This window comes from Carassius auratus, unplaced genomic scaffold (genome assembly GCF_003368295.1).
Source record: "Carassius auratus strain Wakin unplaced genomic scaffold, ASM336829v1 scaf_tig00035138, whole genome shotgun sequence".
NCBI classification, from domain to species: Eukaryota; Metazoa; Chordata; class Actinopteri; order Cypriniformes; family Cyprinidae; genus Carassius; species Carassius auratus.
In genome coordinates this window covers 1-22870 of record NW_020526207.1, presented here as the reverse complement: position 1 = coordinate 22870, position 22870 = coordinate 1, and the positions used below count along the sequence as shown (strand labels likewise).

General features: G+C 38.1%; 1 long non-coding RNA gene and 1 pseudogene across 1 annotated transcript; both read left to right on the top strand.

Annotated features, from left to right (window-relative positions):
• Positions 1 to 1090: 1090 nt before the first annotated feature.
• Positions 1091 to 1998, top strand: LOC113081875 (uncharacterized). The gene is made up of 2 exons (XR_003282361.1): positions 1091 to 1219; positions 1318 to 1998. It is a non-coding gene; the product is annotated as an uncharacterized LOC113081875 (long non-coding RNA).
• Positions 1999 to 4012: 2014 nt separating this feature from the next.
• LOC113081872 (zinc finger protein 721-like) lies at positions 4013 to 22861 on the top strand (annotated as a pseudogene).
• The last annotated feature ends 9 nt before the right edge of the window (positions 22862 to 22870 follow it).

Here is a 22870-nt window from a genome sequence, read left to right as displayed (position 1 = left end):
ATAATAATGATTTTTGTTCGGGAGCTTTTATAATAATAGAGAGTCTGCGCTGCAGATCATTTCAGAAAGATAACAGCTTTAACACCAGCATTAAACACTTTTTTAAATAAGTCGAGCTCAAAACTCACTTTCAGTCAGCAGCGAGTGTTTGAAATAACTTGATCCAATGTCGATTATAATCACTAAACAAGGCAGAAATATTTATGAGCGATGAAAAAGATATGCACGCTAAACATATTACCATAGTAAACATGGTAAAATATGACCGCTTGAAGAAATCAGACGTCAGCTCCGTATTCTCTATCACAATCGTGTATTTATTAAGTAACTTATATTATCTGTCACAAGCCTCGTGTCGAGAGTTTTTCTCACGTTGCCTATCATAAAAGAATATAGCCTAATAATGTTTTTTGTTCGGGAGCTTTTATAAAAATAGAGATATTATCATTCATTCTAAATGTGACGGCTATACTGTGGCTAATAAACAGAAACAGACTCGACTGAATAAGCAGGCTATTTTCATAAGCGTTAAAAATAAATAAATAAAATAGAAATAAGTGTATTTATGTGTGATTAATTTTGAGTCCTGATAAATTAAATCAATATGATCAATGTATATCTTATTCTATAGTTAAAAAAATCAATGCTTTTGAATTTGAATATATAACAAAGCATGCAAACAAACGGCCATTTTTATCGTGTTTGTTTTGTGATCGCGCATGTTCCAGTAACTTATTTCTTAGTTTTCTGATATCTTCTCTTTGATGGTGAAATAATGAGGTTGCATGACGTTGTCCTGAGAGGCGTGTTTTAGTGACGTGCAGCGGTGCTTCAAGCTCCACTATGGAAACCCTGCGCTATTCTGGCCTCCGTGCTACTGGCCCGAGGCTATGAACCCCGCCCGGCCCGCTTTAAGCCCTGGCTCGCCCTGGCCCGACAGTGGAAATGCGGCTACTAAGCCTACTCCAGGACTACAAGTGCCTTATTGGGTGAACGTTATGTGAGCATATCTTGTGTGAAACCTGCTGTGCATCTTCTGAACACCTCAGTGATGGCTGATGATGAAACAGATGCTGACCTGACCAAATCACTGAAATCAAAAATTGTTAGCTAACTCAACAACAAATATACAGCCACACAGGACTTGCTAAACTTCAAAGACCTAGACCCAAGGTTCCGAACTCAATACATCTCTGAAGAAGAGACCTAGACCTTAAAGGTACTAGGCACCTCTGAGTTGATAGTGAGTGAAACTGATTACTTAACTGGTAAGAATTCAATGTAACAAATTTCTAAAATGTGCATTATTTGTTTCAGGAAATTCAACACCAGCAAATCTGTAGCCCAACGGACTGCAGTGATGGAAAATGATAACATGGATGTGGTGCTAAAGCCCAAAAGAAAATTCTGGCCAGTTTCTACAAGGAAATCACATGCACAGCACCAAGAACTTCATTGTCATCCACATCTTATTTTATGCCACAGTTTAGAGAAGCAGTGGCCACTGAACTCAATGTTTACATTTACATGCCATATATAGATCATGGAGAAAATCCACTGAAATGCTGTTAAGATCCACAAAGTAAACTTCCCTAGGTAGCATTGAAATATCTAGGCATACAAGCAACGAGCTCTACATCAGAGAGAGCTTTTTGCACTAGTGGTAATGTTGTGTCGAATCAACACTCTGAAACCAGACAAGGTGGATATGCTTGTCTTTTTGGCAAAGAACCTCTAATGTGCTAAGTTTAATTTAGAAAGAGGATTTGGAAGTACCAGTTGGTCATTAAAAAAAAAAAAAAAAAAAAACGTTTTGAGTTTGAGTGAACCATAATTTTATATACAGTTTCCAAAAGAAGTTTATACAGAGTACGTTACATCCTGCGTTAATGTCCCTGTTTGTTTGGACAAAATGTTTAAAATGTCATATTTTTGTGAAAATGTGTATGTTTTTATAAAAACAAATTATTTCAGCTATAATAAAAAAAATGTTGTTAATGCAAATGTTATTTCATTTTGTAAAAAAACATATTTTTGAAAACATTTATAGTTTAAAAAAAAACAAATGTTAGCATTATCACTAATCTGTGTGTGCATTTTCCTTAAAAACATATCAAGTTGACTCCATTTTTTGTAATCACATATTGACCTCAATAACCGCAATATGAACATTTTCCCAATCGTGCAGTCCAATAATAGTATTTTTGAGCCATGACCATGGGGTAGGAACATGTGCAACATGTACACTTACACTTAATTAAATGTAATTAGGCAAAATATTTTAACAGTTTATGCTCATTCTGAGCGCCAAATATGTTTTGTTTAGTTGATGTTTTTCACTAAGCAACTGCATGCAGTGTAAAATGACGTTCAGGTTTGAGCCAGGGATGATTCATTTTAACACCTAATATCTTTTTTTTATTATTATTAACCTCATCTATATAAATATACAGCATCACACCATCTTTTTTCAGCCAAAAGTAATGATGTATATTTATGGTAAAGGCTGATTGGCCTTTCACCAATGAGAAACATTTCGGCCCACCAATTTCTCTGACATGCAGGAGCTGTCTTTTAAACTAGAAAGAAGCTGGTTAGAAATAAAATCAAGAAGTATATTTAGAAATGATGGCAGCAGCATTGGGACAAATATACCAAATGTAAACATTTGTATCAAATACGGTCAGCAGTGGGTAAGGGAGGAGTATCAAGTTGGAGCAGAACTGAGGAGAACATTACAAGGGTAGGATTGGGGCATACAAGATTAAACAGCTACAATGCATTTAATAAGCAAACATCCAGCAGGTCTTTGGGAGGTATGTGACTTTAACGAAACAGTTCAACATGTTATAATGTACTGTAAGAAATATATTGTGTAAAGAAATTAGTTAAAGAATGAATTAGAGAATACTGGTGCGTTTACAATTAAGAATTTATAGAACCCAGGTAGAAATGTAATAGCATTTATGTTAAAATATTTTGGAAGTACTGGTTTGCTCAAGTGAATATAAGTTTTTTTTTTTTTTTTTGTCGTTCTTTTGTGACGTGACGTGACAACATTGGCTAGAGTAATTTGCAACCTTCCTTACAAATGGGTGCATATTTGTTATTATTATTTTTTATAATAATTATTGGTTATGCATTAAATGTTGTCCATATGATGGCAAAATCACTTTGATGAAGATATGTTTTTTTTTTTTTTTTTTTTTTTTTCAAAATGACCTTGTTGTATGATTTATGTATTTTGAGTTCACCCTTCAGATTAGACTATAGAACTGTAGTGTTACTTGTTTAGGATTCAAAATAATATTTGCTTTTAATTTATGCCATCATGTCCTTTTTGAGCGATCTTCTTGTACATATATTAGACCAATATGTCAAGTTTGCCTAGGAAAAGCAATTATTATACCAGCAAACTTTGGATTAAAAATGAACAAATAGGCTATAAATATTTTGTATTGTAGGCTTGGATTATTATATTATTATATAGCCTATTTACTGATAGACAGTCAAAAAGAAAAAATAATCAATATTTTATTTAGCACAGGGTTTTATTTATTTATAAAATAATAACACCGCAGATCCTGAAGAAAGGTAACAAAAACACAGTGACAGAAATGTCAGAAATAGTGTATGGGTCTGTCACTTGATTAAGGAACGACTTGAACCCGAAGGCTTGCCAGATAGGAGGTGAGGTGAGCTAATCACAGACTGAAGACCCAGGTGAAAAATGTATTAACCTTTTTTGTATCTTATAGTATTTTAGTTTTGTATTGTTTGTAGTGTGATCAACGTTTGCGCAAGTACTAGATGTGTTGGGGAAGTAAGACGTAACATTTTAATTACATTTTGCTAAAATTAACGAAATGGCTCGAAAAAAGATTCATTTTGCTAAACGTGACTCAAAAGTCCGAGTCGGAAAAATGATCCGAACTTCCCATCAGCTGCTCTGCTCGTGCTCATCGTCAGTTCTCTTTTTATAGTAGTTCAGTCAATGTACTGTTAGAGGAACGTTAACTGAATAACTCGGGATATGGGTTTAATTCGAGTCGGAGCGAGTGTCAGGCACGTTTATAAACCGACCAATTTAGGTAATTCGTGGATTGGTGCGTACTCGAGACACGACCCGTTTCAATCGATTCAGTTCGATTTTGTGAACTGGCTCGACCGGTTCACTAAGAAGATCCGGTTAAATATAACGATTCGTTCGCGAACCGGACATCACTACTCGCTTGCCAATCGCTATTAACATAAAAGAAGTTACCGCTAGAGCCATAACACAGGATCTCTGGATCTTCTGAGGTGAGATAATTTGTTTATTCTTTTAATTATAAAGATACAGCTTGTTAAAGCAACATTTACATCGTCATTTCTGTATTGTTTTTCATCTGGTACAGCCTTATTTGTGCGTCTTTTCTGGTATCTGCTAACAGACATAAACATTTAGCCTAGCAGCAGGGTTGCAAACCATTCTGAATGACGGAACTGTCCCGTATTTAACCAAAAATTTTTGTCCTGTTAACACAGGCATACGCCGTGTGACCATCCGGACAAAAAGTGAATTGAAAATAATAGATTTTTAGTCACATCATTGTTTGCTTTTTGAACGTTTCAGGTATTGTCGCTACCTTTTTCTCAAGTAGCACATGAGCTCCTAAGGTGAAAAAAATAGGAGCGAATTAAAAAATAATAATAGATAAAAATAGGTGCCCAATGCAAATGTATTATTATTATTGTTATTATTATATGCTTTAGCTTAATAAGGGGATATGGAGACATTTACAAGCACAATTATTTTATTTATCAGAACACAGAAAGTAGCCTACACTAGATTTTAAATAGTTTTGCTTCAGACTCTGTTTAATAGGCTATAATAATTAGATTAGATTCAACGTTATTGTCATTGCACATGTGGGTACAAGGCAACGAAATGCAGTACATGGGAAGAATAAATACACCATAACATAAGTGAAGGCAGGAGAAAAAAAACAAGATGCAGAATATGCTCTTTTGGGAGTACAGTTTGAGAACAGGAAAAACACCTGAGCAACAAAAGCACATAATCAAAACACCATAAAAACACGACTTTGCAACAGGGGAGGGGAAAAGGGGGGTGGAGGTAAACCAGCGCAGGCAATCAGTCATCCGGTCCATCTGCCCGACGGTGCTGGTCACAGATCCACTTGTCAGACTGGTGGTACAAAGCAGCGAGGGCGAGGGCGAGGGGATGGGGAGGTGTGTGTGTGTGTATGAGTTTGTGTATTTTTAGGCTGGAGAGCTGGTATTCAAATCTAGTGCCTCAGTCTGCAGATTGTGATAGTGACACAGCAAGTTGCCATGGAGACAGCCTTGATCAGGTCCTAGACAGAGTCAACAATCAGCAGGTGTCTGTGGAAGAGGGGGGAGGAACGCAAGAGCGTCTCACTACAGTGCTCTTCCAGGGTATTTGTTGTTCCAGCAGCTTCTTTTGCAGAGGCCCGTGCTGGTAGAGCCGCCATCTCTCCCACGCGTCCATCGAGTAGCCAGCTGCGAACGTCCCAGCAGGGCAGTCATGTTCCCCCGAACCCAAGCTTCTTAATAGTTGATCTTTTACTAAAGAAAGACTATTTATAAATTACACAAAAATATAAAGTTAACAAGTTTAAGTAAACAATTAAAGTAAGGGAAAAAAAGTAAAGAAAAGATTATGTTCAAATAAACGAAAGAACAGTTGGTACCACTTTAAAATAAGGGCCCATGTGTTAACATTAGTTAAAGTAAGTTAAAATTAAATAACAATGTGTAATCGCTAATTGTTAGGGTAGATAATATTATTTGTTATTGTTGATTAATTAAGAATACAGCTATTTATTGTTAGTTAATGTTAGCAGCAATTAATAATATTAGCAAATACAACTTTTGATTTTATAATGTATTATTAAAAGTTGAAATTAACATGAATTAACATAAGATTAATAAATGCAGTCATTGTTTCTTAACATTAACTTATGGAGTTAACTAATGTTAATGAATCCTGTTAAGTGTTACCAAACAATAATAAAAACCAGTCAATGTATAGATAGGGCATGTTTTAGGTTAGAGTAAAAGAAAAAATATGTTTTAAAGTGTGAAAATAAATAGTTAAGTGTTTAAGTATTAATTTGGTGCCATGGGGTGAAGACTAAAGTGAATGTAAATATCTAAATGAACGTTTGAAATATTGACGCACCCTGCATCCCAATGTGCATACTATCTACCCTGAATAATATTGGAAAATTATCATATATAATATTTAGGATTTATATTATGCACATTGGGACACAGGCACAGTTCAGAAAGTATTGCTGCTGCTTTGTTTACAGAGTTTAAGTTTATTATAGCACTTTTTATGATACAAATCATCGCAAAGCAAATTTACAGAAAATAAGTTTCTACAATAAGTGGTGACTGTCAGTGCATATGGCAGAAATGTGCAGAAAAATAAAGACATATGATAAACATTATTATAAACATTATTAACAGCAATTATTATATGATGCAATAGTATATTGGTAGTTCTGTGTGTTGTTTCAGGGTTAGCATCATCTGAGGTCCTCTGAGGGGTTGGCATCATCTCTTCTCAGGTGTGCTGGATCCAGACTGGAGCTTGTGTAAATCCTAGTTACAACGGGATGTAAATCCTGTGACAAAACAGAGAGACAAATAATTAGCGTATCTGCTGTTCCAGCCAAGTAAAATTAATTAGTTTAATGCAAGCTAAAGAATAAGAATGCGCATTTGATCAGATATAAGTGCATACCAAAATTATGTTATTCATTATTCGAATGGTTGGCGAAAGAGATGCGTTTTTAATCTAGATTTAAACCGAGAGAGTGTGTCTGAACCCCGAACATTATCAGGAAGGCTATTCCAGAGTTTGGGAGCCAAAGCGAAAAAGCTCTACCTCCTTTAGTGGACTTTGCTATCCTAGGCACTACCAAAAGTCCAGCGTTTTGTGACCTTAGGGTGCGTGATGGATTGTAGCGTGGTAGAAGGCTAGTTAGGTACACAGGAGCTAAACCATTTAGGGCCTTATAGGTTCGTAATAATATTAAATTCAATTCAATTTCAAGTTTATTTGTATAGCTATACAAATCATTGCAAAGCAACTTTACAGAAAATTAAGTTTCTACAATATTGAGCAGTAGCTTATAAGTGGTGACTGTCAGTTTATGTGCATATGACAGAAATTTTCAGAAAAATGTATACAAGACATAGTCAACAAGACGACGAACATTATTAACAGCAATTATAATGTGATTGCATAGTAAGTAGAAATATTTGTTAGTTCTGTATGTAGTTTCAGGGTTAGCATCATCTGAGGTCCTCTGAGGGTCAGCATCATCTCTTCTCAGGTGTTCTGGATCCAGACTGGAGCTTGTGTATATCCTACAAAATAGAGAAACAAATAGAGACCTAATTAGCATAGCTGCTGTTCCAACAAAGTAAAATTAATTCGTTTAACCCAAGCCAAAGAATAAGAATGCACATTTGATCAGAAACAACTGCAGTCACAAAATATGAGATGCATTATTTGAATGCTTGGCGAAAGAGATGTGATTTTTAATTTTGATTTAAACAGAGATTTTTAATATTTAACACAATATTTTGTAACTGATACTGAAATTAATAGGTAGCCAGTGTAGAGACTGTAAAATTGGGGTAATATGATCATATTTTCTTGACCTGGTAAGGACTCAAGCTGCTGTATTTTGGACTACCTGTAGCTTGTTTATTGAAGAAGCAGGACAACCACCTAGAAGTGCATTACAATAGTCCAGTCTAGAGGTCATGAATGCATGAACTAGCTTTTCTGCATCAGAAACAGGTAACATGTTTCATAGCTTAGCAATGTTTCCAAGATGGAAGAATGCTTTTTTGTTATATGAGAAATATGGTTTTCAAAAGAAAAGTGGCTGTCTAAAATAAAACCCAGATTTTTGACTGTAGAGGAAGTAACAGTACATCCGTCTAGTTGCAGATTTTAATCTACGAGATTCTGTCAGTTTTTCATTAAATGAAGCTTTACTACACTAAAGCTACAGCCCTGTGAAATGTAGCGAGCTAAGCTAAAGCAACATGACAAAAGTACTACATCGAAGCTGTTTTTCAAAAATATTATTTTATGTTCAAAAGATATATTGAACCAACATCATACAAAGTCAACACTCTCCCAGTGATCAATAAAACTGTCAGTCAAGCAGATAGACAGGAATAATAGTTCAGTTTAGTTGTTTATTCAAAAAACTGTTCCAAATCAAATTTGGCAACAAAATCAGTATAATGTACAGGGCTGAATTTACCTCATATTGTGACATGGGCGAAATAAATTTTAGCTGTCAGCCAGGCATTGTATTTACATTTTCATGAACTTGCAGTTTATAGAGTTTTCTGCCGCTATGTGGGCGCTCAGCTTTTTCTGTTATTTGGCTAAAGTATCATATTATAAAAGATTCAGCACTTCGCACAAGCTGTTTGACTGACTTGACAACAAATGTTAAGACATTCTTATCTGCTCCTCAAATACAAAAATAAATATAGTGTTTCTTGAGTAAAGAAAATGCTTTGCTTATTTAATAAAAAGTATGAGTTTATTTACCTTCAGACTGTAAAACAAGCTGAGAAGCTCCAAACTACGTGCTGCTCTTCATTCATGAGAGAGACGAGAGGAACAATGAGGTTTGACTGACAGTTTGAGAAGCCAATGACGATACAAGGTTTAGTGGCGGTGGATCTATTACTGGTCCAGGATCATTGATACTTTGCAGTTATATTTCCGATTTGAGCTTGACATTTACATTTAATCATTTAGCAGATGCTTTTATCCAAAGTGTAGGGGAATTACAATTAAAACCCAAGGACCAGATATGATGAATGAAGACCAGGAGTCAGAGATGAGTTCAATTAATAATAATAATTTTACTGAAGAAAATAGTTTGCGGTTTCATCAGCAGAAGTCCGCTTCAGAACTCTCAATGGAGTTCGTAGGCCGCTCTGCGTACAATTCAAAATCAACAACAATTATACCTTGACAGAGGATACTAATTTGGTTCCAAAACCTAGATGAACTCTCCAAATACGTATATCTTGTTGGTTAACATAAGCAGCTGCATAAGCTTAACATCTCTGGTACTGGTCTGACATTTCTAGTAATAAACACATTATTTTGTACAAAATACTTATCATATACATTCTTACTTCCCATATCCATTCATTACTGAATCCTACCTGAATCCCAGTAAAGATACCCTTTTTTTTTATGAAAATCTATAATTTCCGACCAGTGGTGCAATGAGAGGGATTGAAAATCCAATATACTCTTTCACTCCAAACTTAAAAGACCATTTTGGTGTTAAAAACATAATGGTGATCTAACCAAAAATAAACAAACCAAACATAAGACCAATATTGAGCCATCTTTAAAAATATAAATAATCATAATCATTATTTCCTCGAAAACCTAGAACAGTTCCTAGGTTATTACGTAATACGGCAGCCTTTTTATTACATTTTACTTTCACCATGGATGCATGTATTTTAATATCATGACATTACTGTTAATCATACTCATTGCCTTATTATTGTTATTAATTTTATGCAAATCTTGTCAATTAACAAACCATATTACTGTACTCAAACTAAATTAATGACACATTCAGAAGCAACAGGTGTTCTTAAGCAGCTCCATAGAGCCTATTACAATTTTTTTCTTTAAACATTCACCCCTTCTTACAGTATTCCAATGGGAATATGGGTTAGCCAGCAGATCCAAAAGTTTTTGTTCAAATTATCTCTGTTCTACATAACCCAAACTATTGCGTCACTCAGACCTCGAGGACCCACAAACCCTAACAGCTCCTTTTGCTTTTAACTTATATTACATAAACAGGATTCACTCCTTTGTCTTCACACCAGCCTTTCTTTATGTGAGGGTGATCTCTGGATAATAATTATTTCTATCAGGGCTGAGCATGTTACTTAGCTTGTCAGTCAAATTTCTATCATAAACCAAAAAGAGATTGAGGCGGCGATCTTACCAACAGAACTTGACTTCTGCCTGATGAAACTGCAAAGTATATTCCAGAATTTCCATATACTGGTCCAATCCAATTAGGGCCATGAATCAAAATTTTAGCTCTTTCGGGGTTGTTCCTAATGCATCCCAGATCAATCAATCCCTATCTGTATATGCGCATATAGATTATCCCTATCTATTTGTAACTCAAATTTATTTTGGATACTCTGTTCCCTAACCTCTGACCTGACCTATTTCCTAAACTCGGGGCACCACATCTGTGATAGTGGGTGGTCGAGAGTTGGAACAGCGATTTACGACTAGAACCCCCGTCTAGCATCTTACATTCTTCTCGGGATTTCCTATACACTTGCTTTGGCAATCTATGCATGACCCAGCACTGCCATTTATGGCTTCGCATGCTCTTTGGCTCTCTGTGCTTGACCCAGTGCTGCATGTCTCTATCTAAGACCTATAGAGCATCACAGTCCCGCCCACAGCCCGAGAGGGCTCTGGTGCCGGAAGTAAATTTCCCATTCATTTCTCCCATTGACTTTCGGAAAAATCAGAATCTAAAGAGTTTTAGAGCATGTGTGAGGATAACCAGCTACGGCTGAACTCATAAGCATATAACATATCATTTCGAGTGAAAAAATTGAGAAAATCCAAAAAAAGTCAAAGGTACAAGACTGTGTACATATTTTAATTTCGAGCGCAGAACTACTCATCCCATAAACCACCGCGCCCCATTGAATTCGACTGGAGCCACAACCGCGAACTAGGCAACGAGCCTTTTGAGCAACTTCCAAATCTGATGACGGCCGCTCGCGCGAACTTTCTCCTCCAGTGAATTTTATTTTATATAGTGAATGTAGTGAATTTACAATCGTGTAAATAAATAGTGTTTTATATAGGTATTGATTTTTATATTTATCATCGTGTATTTTATATATTGTGTGCGTGTGTGAAAGTGGTTAACAATAACGTCAGCAACATGGTGCAGTGCTTTGTACCTGACTGCAATCACCGCTCAGTCGTCAACACATGTCGTTGCCATTACACAAATGTTTAGTAAATGCACAAAAAGGTATGCCTAGGCTAAATATTGTTTTGACAGTGGCATTATAAAATGCTTGATATGACTCATACAATATGAAGGCTACAGTACCCTAGCTAAGTTACCAACCTCCCTGCAAAACTCTCATGGCAGCCAAGGAGATCATGATTGCACTGATAAGTCTACCGTGCAAAAACGCAACACAGGTTTTTCATTTATTTTATTTTTTTATTAATGATCTTCAGTCTTCACGGACCTTCGCGGGGTTTAACCAGACGTTTACATGAGCTCCACCTACTGTCTATGGCTCCACCAATCAGATGCAACAGTGTGGGATTGTTCAGGATTGTGGGTAATGAAGTACTTAGCCAAGACATCGCGAATAAAAGGCATTTATATCAAAACAAGGTTAGTGCCCCATGATCCTTTTACGTTTATGTGAGCATATACTATCGCTTAGTACAGCCGTAGCTGGTTTTAAGTCTACCATGTATGGTTACGTTTTTATGGCTTATACCCCAAATGTCAATGCAGAAATTGCATTGAATTTTTACTTCAGGCACCAGCTGTGGGTGGGACTGTGATGCTCTATAGGTCTGCACTGGTACTCCCTATAACTGTACACATCTCTAAATATATCTTATCCTAAGACATACCGATGTGCACTTGTACCCCTTTTACTCACAAGGTTATTTCAATTACAGGTGTGCCAAGACAACAATTTACCTACTCCACCCCAGAGCTGATGTCTACCCTCTCACGTCTGAGTGAGTCTATCGTTCCTCCTTCTCTCAGCCCTCCCTCCACTTACAGACAGTCCCTAACCAACAATATTAAATATAAAATCTTTCTTACCTTGATTTAATGATTGATCAGGGATGTCAACATAGAACGATTGTCAGCGCATTCTCCACCATTTAACTGTAGGGGAATTACAGTTAAAACCCAAGGACCAGATATGATTAATGAAGACCAGAAGTCAGAGATGCATTTAATTAAAGAAAAATTTACTGAGGAACATGGTTTGCATTTCATCAGCAGAAGTCCGCTTCAGAACTCTCAATGGAGTTCGTAGGCCGCTCTGCGTACAATTCAAAATCAACAACAATTATACCCTGACAGAGGATACTAATTTGCATCAATGCATAAGTCAACAAAGTTCTGATTGGTTTCAAAACCTAGATAAAAGAAATACAAAACCTTTCTCTCCAAAGAAATGCAAGATATGTAATAATATAATTAATATCAATATGATGGATATAGCAACTCGACATCCACACCTTCAAAAGCGACTTACAAATTAGAACAACAGAAGCAATCAGACCAACAAGAGAACAATAACAATATACAAGTGCCATGACAAGTCTAAGTTAGTCTAGTACAGAACACATATCCCGTTTTTTTTTTTTTTTTTTTTAAGATTATGATAGACAAATAAAGGTAAATACTAGAATTAGTTGGTTAAGTGCTGGTGAAAAAGATGAGTCTTTTAGATGTTTTTTGAAAATGAGTTGTTCAAATTGAGTTTGGGAGGTCATTCTACCACAGTCCAGGAAAAGATCAGTGAGAGGAATTTTGAACCTCTTTGGCATGGCACCACAAGGCGTCGTTCACTTGCAGAGTGCAAACTTCTGGAGGGTACATAAGATTGAGCTAGTGAGCTTAGATATGTTGTTGCCGTGCCAGTGGTCATCTTGTAGGCAAGCATCAGTCTCTTGAATTTGATGCGCCCGGCTACTGGTAGCCATTGTAACCTGATGAGGAGAGAAGTAACGTGAGCTGTTTTTTGTTTATTGAAGACAACCCTTGCTGCTGCATTCTGGATCAGTTGAGTCTTTTTCACACTGCCATTCCGGCAAGTACACGGGTAAAGTTTTCCGGCCATTGTTCCCGGGTCGCTAGATTTTGCACTTTCACACTGCAGTGATGACCCGGGATATGTGCGTGCTTTCACACATAACCCGTGAAGATCCCGTAACGTCACATGACATCAGGGCATGACGTGTAATGTATGAGTCGAAAACATTAGGCACGTTATCCTTTCACTGAAGCAAGCAGACGATCTCTGCGTCAGCGCGGAAAGTAAGGAACAAACTGATCTCTGCTTCATTACAGTTTGCACATATTTTTTCGGCGCGAACGTTGATCTTCCTTCAAAACAGTCGGTAAAAGAGTCGCCTGTCATCACTTCGACACCGCATTATATCTGGCTTTTGTTCACACAGCGCTCGTCCTGGGTTGAACCCAGCAATGTTACTAGATCCCCTACCCGGGTTCAATGTGGGAATCAATCCCGGGACGTGGTTGCTTTCACACAGAAGGCGACCCGGCAATGTTCCGGCAATATTCCGGGTCCGACGTGCAGTGTGAAAGGGGCTTTGCAGAGCCTTGATAGTACATGCAGGAAGTCCCGGCAGTAGAGCATTACAATAGTCCAGTCTGGAGAGAACAAGGGCTTGGACAAGAGGTTGGGTGGCCTGCCAGGGCCGAGGAGTTGATATTGTGAGTAAGTGAAGGTATGACTAAAGAAGAAAATGTTTGGAGGTGAGTGGGGATTGGATCAAGTGGACAAGTAGTAGGATGACTGGACAGGATAAGTTTGGAAACGTCCGTCTCTGAGATTAGAGAGAAGGAGAAGAGAGAGTGTGCATTAGTGGTCTGTGTTGTGGAGAATTGAGCCGCGTTTCCATCGCAGGAAATTTACCCAGGAACTAGGTACTTTGGGCTGGTACTTGGTGTGTTTCCACCGCAGGAACCAGGAACTAAATAAAGTTCTGGGTAAAAAAATGCCCCTCAAAGTCCCTGCTGGCGAGGTAGTACCTTTTCAGGGTTCCAGAAATTTTGGGGGCAGGACTTAAATTAAAACGAAAGGAGGCAGTGGTATTTGATATTCTGGAGGCGAATTGAGAAGAGAAACTTTTGAAGTGTCCGAACGTCACAACAGATGTTAATTTTGTTGTGGTAGTATGATTTTTTAGTAGTGAAGAAATTTGCAGAGAAGGAATAGAGGAGACTGATACACACTTAGGTCGGTAGAGTTTCTTGATTTATGCCATTTCCTCTCTGCAGCCCTGACTTTAATGCGATGTTCACAGAGAATTCTCAGTGAACAGTTGAAAGAATCAGTCTCTCTAAACCCCTTTGTTCCTTGAGCCCTCACTGCTGTGATTGGTCAGATTGTGCAGTCCTTTGTGATTGGTCCAGATCCGTAGAGACATCACTCTGCTAATCAAACAAATGTTCTCTCACAGCGTAGGAAACCGCGTCATCTTGAAATGATATTAACCACATAGAAACTTTACTGTGTTTGTGGGCAGGCAAGTTGGTGGACCTAAAATGTTGGTGGACATTATGAAAATGTTACTTCATGACATAGAGCATCACAATGTAGAGCGTGCATTGTCGGCGTCACAACTTTGTAGATGTTTATGATCACATACAGCTACATGACACACTGCATGAAAGGTAATCGTCTAAAAGGCATAATATGGGCACTTTAAGTAAAAGTTGAATTAACCGTTTAGAATATTACTTAAAGGGTTAGTTCACCCAGATAGTAAAATTATGTAATTAATAACTTGCCCTCATGTTGTTTCAAACCCGTAAAACCTCCATTAATCTTTGGAACACAGTTTAAGATATTTTAGATTTAGTCCGAGAGCTCTCAGTCCCTCCATTGAAGCTGTGTGTACGGTATACTGTCCATGTCCAGAAAGGTAAGAAAAACATCATCAAAGTAGTCCATGTGACATCAGAGGGTCGGTTAGAATATTTTGAAGCATCGAAGATACATTTTGGTCCAAAAATAGCAAAAACAACGACTTTATTCAGCAATGTCTTCTCTTCTGTGTCTGTTGTGAGAGAGCGTTCAAAACAAAGCAGTCTGGATATCCGGTTCACCGAACGAATCATTCAGTTCACCAAATCGAACTGAATCATTTTAAACGGTTCGCATCTCTAATAAGCATTAATCCCACAAATGACTTAAGCTGTTAACTTTTTTAATGTGGCTGACACTCCCTCCGAGTTCGTCCAATATCCCGGAGTAATGCATGCATGCACTCAAACAGTACACTTACTGAACTGCTGTGAAGAGAGAACTGAAGATGAACACCGAGCCGAGCCAGAATAACGAACAATAGACTGACTCGTTCATCTGTGTCTTTCATTCCAACATAACTAAACAATTCTGGAATCCGCATCCGCAAAAAGCATTTAGGTGTATTTACAGTTTATGTCAGGGCTCTAGAGTGCAACCTAATTTCTCAGTGGTGCGACCAAAAAAATAATAAAAAATCATAGGTCTCACTGGTGCAATCAGCCATTCGAGAAAAGAAAAAAAAGTATCCTCGACTCTGAATGTCTCCCTGTGGTTCAACAACAGACACTAAGGCCTAGGCCTCCTGCTTATTTTAGACTTCTCCTTATTTGTATATTTTAGACATCCATCAATTAGTGATGAAAAAAAATTGCCTTGTATATTGCAAATTGTATATTGACCTAGGACAGATCCTTGTGGCATTCCAAATTTTACTGTAGATAAATAAGATTACTCCCCATTTAAATAAACATGGTGGTAGTGATCAGACAGGTTGGATCTAAACCATCTTACAGCCTGCTCTTGAATACCTGTATAGTTTTGTAACCGATCTATGAGTACGTCATGATCTATGGTGTCGAATGCAGCACTAAGATAAAGTAGAACTAGAAAATAGATGCAGCCTTGATCTGACGCAAGAAGCAAGTGCAGTTTCTATGCTGTGCTGGAGGCCTGAAACCTGACTGAATTCTTCATACAGATCCTGCAAAAAAAAAGGAGCATATTTGAGCAGCAACTTTAAAAAAAGAAAATGGACATAAATGGAATATTTGAAATGGGTCTTTAATTTACCAGTTCACTAGGAATCTTGTTGTGGTTTCTTAATAAGAGGCTTAATAACCGCCAGCTTGAATGGTTGGGACATGACCTAAAGATAGATGAGTTAATAATATTGAGAAGCGTTTCGTCTGCTACAGGTAACAACTCTTTCAGTAATTTAGTGGGTACCGGATGTAAATAAACATGTTGGTTTAGATGCATTGATAAATTTATTTAGCTCTTCCAGTCCTATAGAAGTTGTAAAGCACTGCAGTTTATCTTGCGATGGATGAAACTGAATGTATTAGATGCTGTAGAATATACATTTGTTTTATTGTATCCTGTTTTCTGAAGTATGATGGGGCTCATGCTTATAACAGTAGATTGGTGGAGTAGACTCATTTAGACCAATATAATAATTTGGTTTTAGCCAGGGGAAGTCAAGCAGAGTACATCAAAACTATTATCTGTGATCATTTAATTTAGAATAACTGTTTTGGGTGTGAGTGATGTAATGTTAATGCCCAAATTTAAAAAAATTGTTTTTGTTCATTTTATTTATATTTTCTGTTTTAATCATGATCAGATTTTTCTAGATCCTACATTAAATTTATATTTTGACCTTACTATTCAGGGAACAGACACAGTCTTAATAGACTGGACAGCACAAGTACTTCTATCATTTAAGCTGGTCAGCAATCAGCTGTACAACAAAACCCATCAGCAAGTTATTTGAGAATTGGCTTCCTAGTCATATGGATCATAGTCTCCTGTTGATGTCCTTAGACGGGAGTTCTGCTATGTCCTCTGGAGCTGGGGTGCAGGCCATCAGTGCGAAAAAGCCTAGGATGCGCCCAGAAAAGATTCCAGTTTAATTACAAAGGCAGTTTCTGTTCTTTACACAAATGACAATAACCATTAATTTAAAGGAAAATGTCTACTAAAATCTTTGGTGTCCTCGTCGATATGTGTGAAGTGGTCCTGGCGTGATGATTGTCGTTGTGAGGGTTGTGCTGCTCAAAGTCTCGATCAGGCTGCTGAAGTCCCTCTTCAGTGGTCTCTGTCTGCTGCAGCATGGTGTCGTTAACCTTGGAGTGTAGCACGACTGCTCCGGGTTCCTCGTTGGCCTCAGGATCGTGGGTATCTGCACAGAAACATCAAGAACACGAGCATCAGGGAAGCAGTGAGTGTGCCCTTTAATGTTCGCCTAACGTAGCACGGACGTGTTGGAGCGATGGAGTCTCTGACAATCAAAGTTGCACGTTCCATCTTGAGGAGGGGAGCAAAGTAGTTCCAGGTGGAGACAGGAGGTGGCAGAGGGGGAGAGGTCGTCGCTTGAGGCCTGGCTCGTGTCCTCTGCTGCAGGTGTACCCCAGGATCAGAGGTGTCCCCAGCGTCGGAGTGAAGCACATCTGGGAAGACCGTGTCTTGGGTCCAACCGGCCCTGTGCAGAGAAACACATGGAGTAGAGGTAGTGGGGAACTGTTAGCAGTGCGCTGTATGCTTACCCAGGACTTGTGAGCATCAGCCCAGGAGGTTTCCAAGCATCGCTTTCCACTCTCTCAAGCTGGGCCTGCTTCTGCACCAGGTCCACGAATCTGCTTTCTCCACAGCCTCCAGCTGTAGTTGTCTATATTTAGTAGATTGTGTTTAACAACAAAAAAAGAGTGACAATCAGGTCAACACAGAGAAGTATATAAATTCTTCTTTGAAAAAACTGTGCTGGTATCGGATTGTATCATATCGGCAGATATTCCAATTTTTCGAGATAGGATTGGATTGGTTCTGAAGAAAAGGTATCATTGTGTCCCAACATTTTAAGCCTGTGTTGCGGCGACTCACTCAATGGTTGTTGTTTATATGGCCGTGCCGCTACTCTTATGTCGGTCACATCACATCCCGCAGTGTGACGAAATATTATAGAATTCAAAAAAATAAAAACATTATTAATTATTTTTATTCATTTTAGATGTTTATATTTGGAAAAACTGTACTTCCTGCATAAACTTGCCAATGTTGGTTAAAGCAGAAGCTTGTTTGCCATACACATTTACCTTGTTTAATTTCTTAATTAAGGTTACATATATTTCTTTCTATTTGTGTTCACTTATTTATAATAATTGAAGTTTACTGTTAAGTGCACTTATGTCAGACTCAAGTTTATTGTTAAATTGTTAAATACCCGGCCTCCACAGCCCTGTGAGGGCTGAAAGACACTCTATGTTGAAATAGACCTAGAATACTTTAAGCTTTTGTATATTTTAAGTTAAGCAATATTGCATGATGTGTGTGAATTAATATAAGCATCAATTTGATAACGGATGTATTTTTTGAATTTGGCAGATCTGCTCCTCCAACTACACAGGAATTTACCAACAGTTTAACTCCTCCCGCAACAATTAGTGAAAGGTTTTATGAAAGAAAGCTGAAAACATGACTGATGCAGAACCCTGCGAAATAAAATTGGAAGATACTGAAGAACAAATAGGTTTGTGTATATTCTTCATTATTCATTCTTCTATAAGTTTTATAATAGTTCATGCATTATTTGGACTACTAGTTTAAGGCATTAACAGTACATAAGTCACTAATGCTTTTAAAAAATGGCATCTTCAAAAAGAAAAGACATACTGTAAAAAATTTAAAGAATAATATGAGCCAACAACTGTTTTGAATATTTTTTTTTTTTAATTTAGGAATTACAACTTCAGTCAGAGGGTACAAAAAGTAAAGCAAATACGCATTTTGTAGCTTTCATATTTTTTAGCCCCAATATTGTTTTTTACGTATTACAAAATTTCTGATTTTTAAAAAAAATAAATAACATCAAAAAGTAACATGACCGCCCCTTGTGCTTTACCGCTATCTTTCTCTCCTAGTAGCCTAAACTATCCAATTTTTTTTTTTTTTTTTTTTGGGCTTAAAGGGTTAGTTCATCCAAAAATTACCAAAGAAATTACTCGCCCTCAATTCATCCTAGGTACATATGGTTTTTCCTTTCACATTTTTTTTTTTTTTTGATTTTCTGAAAACCTTTTCTTTTAATAAACATTTTTACTTTAATTTTAGACTTGATAGAAGAGAGCAAAGAGATTGAAGAACTGATTAAAGAGGGGGAGAACCATCATGTCAAAACTGAAGAAGCATCCTGGAGATCCTCCTTGACAATAAGAGACAAAACATGGCCTGAGTGTGAAACAAAAGCAGTTAAAAGCAGCAAAACATTTTTTAGACCACATTTCCTGAAGAACCACCTCAAAGTCCATACAAAGGACAAGACTTACATATGTTATTTATGTGGAAAGAGTTTTAGTCACATGGCTGCTTTAAAGATACATCAGAAAAGACACAGCGGTGTGAAGGATCATGCTTGCTCTGAATGTGGGAAGACTTTTTTTACATATGCTGCTATGAAAGTGCACCAGACAGTTCACACTACAGAAAAACCTTACAAGTGTTCACAATGTGACAAGAGATTCAAACGGTCAGAATATCTGAGAATACATAAGAGGATCCACACTGGAGAGAAGCCGTATGCATGTGAACAATGTGGGAAGAGCTTCAGACTAAAAGAAATGCTTAATCGACACATAGATATTCACAATGGAGAGAAGCCGCACACTTGTGAACAATGTGGAAAGAATTTCACACAAAAAAGTAACCTTATCAAACACATGAAAAGACACAGTGGAGAGAAGCAACACCCATGTGATCACTGTGGGAAAACTTTTGTACGTAAAGGAACCCTTAAGGACCACATGAGAATCCACACTGGAGAGAATCTTCACACATGTGATCAGTGTGGGAAAACATTTGTTTTTAAAGGAAACCTTAAAGACCACATGAATATCCACACAGGAGAGAGGCCATACAGGTGTGATCAGTGTGAGAAGAGTTTCAAACAAAAAGGTGCCCTTAATGTACACATGAGGATCCACACAGGAGAGAAGCCACACACATGTGATCAGTGTGGGAAGAGTTTCAGACTTAAGAAAACTCTTAACGAACACATGATGATCCACACGGGAGAGAAGCCATATGCATGTGATCAGTGTGGGAAGAGTTTCAGACTAAAGAAAGCTCTAAGTGAACATGTCATGATCCACACCGGAGTGAAGCCGTATGCATGTGATCAGTGTGGAAAGAGTTTCAGACTTAAGCAAACTCTTAACGAACATATGATGATCCACACTGGAGAGAAGCCATTCACATGTGATCGGTGTGGGAAGAGTTTCACACAAAAACAAGCCCTTGATGTACACATGAGGATCCACACTGGAGAGAAGCCATACACATGTGATCAGTGTGGAAAAAGTTTCTCACAAAAAGGAGCACTTGATTTACACACGAGGATCCACACTGGAGAGAAGCCGTACACATGTAATCAGTGTGGAAAGAGTTTCAGACTTAAGCAAACCCATAATGAACACATGAGGATTCACACTGGAGAGAAGCCGTACACATGTGATCAGTGTGGAAAGAGTTTCAGAAAATGTGATGTTTTTAAAAAACATCTGCTTACTCATTCTAGAGAGAGACTAGAAAACTGTGACCAAAGCAGAAGAACATTTCTAAAGGACCGCTTGAAAGCTCATACAAAGGAGAAGCCTTACATATGTTATTTATGTGGAAAGAGTTTTAGTCAGATGATTGCATTAAAGATACATCAGAAAAGACACATTGGTGTGAAGGATCATGTTTGCTCTAAGTGTGGGAAGACATTTTTTACATATGGTGCAATGAAAGTGCACCAGACAGTTCACACTACAGAAACACCTTACAAGTGTTCACACTGTGACAAGAGATTCAAACGGCCAGATTATCAGAGAATACATGAGAGGATCCACACTGGAGAGAAACCATACACATGTGAACAATGTGGGAAGAGCTTCAGACTAAAAGAAATGCTTAATCGACACATTGATATTCACAATGGAGAGAAGCCACACACATGTGAACAATGTGGAAAGAATTTCACACAAAAAAGTAACCTTATCAAACACATGAAAAGACACAGTGGAGAGAAGCAACACACATGTGATCAGTGTGGGAAGGGTTTCTTAGACAAAGGAAACCTTAAATACCACATGAATATCCACACTGGAGAGAAGCCACACACATGTGATCAGTGTGGCAAAAGTTTTGCACATAAAGGAAACCTTTTCAAACACATGAAAAGACACAGTGGAGAGAAGCCACACACATGTGATCAATGTGGGAAGAGTTTCGCAGAAAAGGGAACCCTCAATGAACACATGAGGATCCACACTGGAGAGAAGCCGTACACATGTGATCAGTGTGGGAGGAGTTTCACACAAAGAGGAACCCTTATTGCACACAAGAAAACCCACAGTGGAGAGAAGTCATTTACATGTGATCAGTGTGGGAAAAGTTTCACACAAAGAGGAACCCTTATTGCACACAAGAAAACCCACAGTGGTGAGAAGTCATATACCTGTGATCAGTGTGGGAGGAGTTTTATACAAAGAGGAACCCTTATTGCACACAAGAAAACCCACAGTGGAGAGAAGTCATATACCTGTGTTCAGTGTGGGTTGAGTTTCAAACGAAAAGATAGGCTTCATGATCACATTAAAATCCACACTGGAGAGAAGCCATACACATGTGATCAGTGTGGGAAGAATTTCAAACGAAAAGATAGGCTTCATGATCACATGAGGATCCACACTGGAGAGAAGCCATACACATGTGATCAGTGTGGAAGGAGTTTCACACAAAGAGGAACACTTGATGCACACAAGAAAACCCACACGGGAGAGAAGTCCTACACATGTGATCAGTGTGGAAAGAGTTTCACACAAAGAGGAAACCTTAATGCACACAAGAAAACCCACAGTGAAGAGAAGCCATACACATGTGATCAGTGTGGGAAGAAATTCAAACGAAAAGAAAGTCTTCATGATCACATGAAAATCCACACTGGAGAGAAGCCGTACACATGTGATCAATGTGGAAGGAGTTTCATACGAAGAGTAACCCTTTACAAACACAAGAAAACCCACAGTGGGGAAAAGCCGTTCATGTGTGATCAGTGTGGGAGGAGTTTCACACAAAGAGCAAACCTTATTGCACACGAAAAAACCCACAATGGAGAGAAGTCACATACATGTGCTCAGTGTGGGAAGAATTTCAAACAAAAAGAAAGCCTTCATGATCACATGAGGACCCACACTGGAGAGAAGCCGTACACATGTGATCAGTGTGGGAAGAGTTTCATACGAAGAGTAACCCTTTACAAACACAAGAAAACCCACAGTGGAGAGAGGCCGTACACGTGTGATCAGTGTGAGAAGAGTTTCACCCTCAGAGAAAACCTTATTGCGCACAAGAAAACCCACAGTAGAGAGAAGTCTTATACATGTGATCAGTGTGGGAAGAATTTCAAACTAAAAGAAAGCCTTCATGAGCACATGAGGATCCACACTGGGAGAAGCCATACACATGTGATCATTGTGGGAGGAGTTTCATGCGAAGAGCAACCCTTCACAAACACAAGAAAACCCACAGTGGGGAGAAGCCGTACACATGTGATCAGTGTGGGAAGAGTTTCACACAAAGAGGAAATCTTATTTCACACAAGGAAACCACAGTGGAGAAAAGCCGTACACATGTGATCAATGTGGGAAGAGTTTCACACAAAGAAAAAACCTTATTGCACACAAGAAAACCCACAGTGGAGAGAAGTCATATACATGTGATCAGTGTGGGAAGAATTTCAAACAAAAAGAAAGCCTTCATGTTCACTTGAGGATCCATTCTGGAGAGAAGCCGTACACATGTGATCGGTGTGGGAGGAGTTTCATGCGAAGAGTAACTCTTTACAAACACAAAAAAACCCACACTGGACTGAAACAGCACCAGACAGTTCACACTACAGAAACACCTTACAAGTGTTCACACT